Consider the following 3,172-nt stretch of genomic DNA (forward strand, 5'->3'; position numbering starts at 1 on the left):
CTGACCAACTCACCTACTACCCCTGCCCAGATCCAGGGCTCTGAATTGACCTACCCTAAAATCTCTATCATCTTCTAATGGTTGGAATCATGAAATGGCCAGCCGTGCTATTCTAAAGCTGCAAGATCTCCATGACAGCACAGCAACAGGGTAACTGGAGGGAGTCCTAATGAGGATCCAACATTGGTGTTGTCATAGAAGCTACAGCTTCCACGATGACATGTTTTCTATTCTTTGTCTTGTTGTTGTTTGTATGTTATTTATTTTGTGGGAGATTGTAAGAGCAAAGGTCCGATATGAGGGGATGAGTGGGATTGGGCTACATGATGTAAAACAAGGAATCAAAAAAAAAGTAGTGGTTACATTTTCATTGCCAAAATATAAGAATAAACTTATAGCTATTAGTAAGGTAATGAGCTATGAAATTAATTCTTTCTAGTATTGCTTTGAAAATATAGCCCTAGGGTATTAAAAGAAATTCCAACTCCATCCCAAAGCATTGTTTAACTTGAAGTCTTCAGTCATCATCTACGGTCGGCTTAATGGTCACTCCTCTTCTTATCTGACCCTAACCAATTAAACGACAGTGTTTCTCAACTTTTCTGCCAAGGACAGTTTTTTTTCTCCTACTTCTGTGCACACAGGATTGGTCAAAACAATCTTGCCCAAGTCAGCCTTAACAGCACTATCTCTTCCTCCTGTTGACAGGGATCCTATGTTGACCATAAGCACTTCATTCTTAGACAGCTTTTGGACCTTTGCTGCTTTATATCCTTCAGTAAGTACACTCAGAAGACATCTAAGCAGGAAATAGGAAATTTCCAGTTCTGTGAATATTTCAGGTAAAGCTCCAGTGGCACCAAGTACTTTTCCCACCATTCTGTCAGCTCTGCACAAAGTGGGGTCGATCTTTGTTCTAACTCCAATGAGACCACCTGGGGCTGCATACTGAAGATCATTATGTTCAGCAAAAACTGACAAAATTTTGGAAAAGATTGGTTTACACATGAGTTTTCCTTCACTGTCTTTGGAGACAATACCAGGTCTGACTTCTATCTCCTGCCCTAAAGTCAAAAGTCCTTTTAGAATACTACCACCAGATATACCTCCCTTAAGTCATCTACTTCACAGCCAGGTTTATTGACATCAAATGACCTGATAACAATGAGATGGGGCTCTGAAGTGAAGTCTCTTGGGGGCACTGGTATTTTCTTCACTATGCACTCACAGACAACTTCAATATTGTACTTCAGCTGAGCAGAAATTGGAATAATTGGCAACCCTTCTGCTACTGTTCCTTGCACAAATGCGAGAATTTGCTCATATTGCTCCTTAGTCTGACTTTCTTTTACTAGATCAATTTTATTCTGTAAGATCAAAATATGCTTGAGTTTCATGATTTCTATGGCAGCCAGGTGTTCAGAAGTCTCGGGCTGAGGGCATGGTTCGTTAGCAGATATCAACAGAAGAGCTGTGTCCATCACTGCTGCACCATTCAGCATCATAGCCATCAAAGTATCATGGCCAGGACAGTCAACAGCCTGACAATTAGCCTGACTAATTTGATGTTCCCTTTGGTCCCTGGAATGTCTGTAGGAAACTCATCTGGTGTAGTACTCCCACATGATCTATAACATTCTGGTCTAGGACAACTTGGGTTATCAAGTTCATAAATCTTAGCATTAGCATATCCAATCTTGATGGTAATGTTTCTTTCTAGCTCATTTTTGAATTTGACAATGTGAACTCCAGAAATAGCTTTCAACACAGTTGACTTCCCATGAGCTACATGACCAATTGTACCAACATTAATTGTAGCTTGTCTGCTGATAACTTCATGTGAAAGTGGTGTCAACTTGGTAACATCCAATGTGGCAAAATCGTGTCGGGAAAGATGTGGCTGCCTGAGAGTCATTCCAACTTCACCTCCCAGCCATCTTGCTTAGAGAGAAAAGAAAAAATTGAAGAAATTTAAAAGACTAGTTATCTGTGGAGTTATTTTTTGACTTCTTTATATTATGGCAAGAACAATGTAAAGTGACATCCTCATGGGCAGCACTCTAACAACATTTAGTTGAAACCATGAAGACAATGCCAACAGATGAGAACAGAACACAAAAAGATCATTCTCTTGGCAGGAATCAGGTACATCAGACGCCTAATGTGTCTTCATCAACAAGATGATGGCTCCAACCTCAGTGGAGTCTTCTTCCTCATTAGAGCAAATAATCATTTCCCACTAGAGAACCAAAGGCTTCTCTGAATATACACATCACAGAACCATTGACCATGTAGGCTGATTCTTCATATGTTAGACACAGGTCTTTCCTTTGGTACTGTTCCTATAAACCTCCCAAATGCTACAGAATCTGGCAAGCAAATTATAAATGAAAACATGGAAGTCTCAGCGCAAGTATGGAAACAAGTAGTTTATTGATAGTAGAGTCTACAGCTTAGTGATCTTGATTTTTGTATAGTATGATCTAAGCAAAAATCGAGAGGAGGTAGATGAAAACACAAAAACATCAAATGGAGATTGGAGATGAATATGTGAACTTGCACCTTAACAACCAAGTGCTGAGGTCTAATGTCTTCCCACTGAGTTGGGATGAAACAAAAAGTAGCTATTTCCCTTTGTTTTTCTTCTCTCTGACACTTCAGTAAAATGAACAGTATCAATAAACACTAATTAAAGTATAACTTATCCCCACTACATCTTTATTGAGATTTGTGATAAAAGCCCATCAACTAACTCCTGTCATGCTGGCTGTCTCCTCATACATGCCTTAATTGTGTACTAGACTCTGCATCACAGCTTCCTGTAAGTTCTTTAATACATTTTTTTTTACCCTTAATTTTCTAATATGTCATCTATAACCAGGAAATACTGGGTAGAAAGATGGATTACTCTATACTCTCTGTGTCAGACACATCCCCACTTCTTACAACTTCTAATGCCATAGAGAAGCCAGACCAAGGGTTGATGAAGAATGACAGAGAGATGTGAATTAATAAGTCATATTTTCTTAGACTATAATCATGTTGGCAGAATTCTGTAATATCAGGTGAGATGGTTAAATTCTATCAACACATTTACATTTTAAAGACACCCACGAATGAAGAACTGAGTTAACTGAGTAGAAAGAATGATAGAAAATACTTCCTCCTCTTT

The 3,172-nt window shown here is 38.9% G+C and overlaps 1 pseudogene; it reads right to left on the reverse strand.

The window, feature by feature from the left end:
• Positions 1-517: 517 nt before the first annotated feature.
• Positions 518-1,941, reverse strand: LOC114615761 (annotated as a pseudogene).
• Positions 1,942-3,172: the final 1,231 nt, after the last annotated feature.

Source organism: Grammomys surdaster, unplaced genomic scaffold (assembly GCF_004785775.1).
Source record: "Grammomys surdaster isolate TR1022 unplaced genomic scaffold, NIH_TR_1.0 140580, whole genome shotgun sequence".
Taxonomy (NCBI): domain Eukaryota; kingdom Metazoa; phylum Chordata; class Mammalia; order Rodentia; family Muridae; genus Grammomys; species Grammomys surdaster.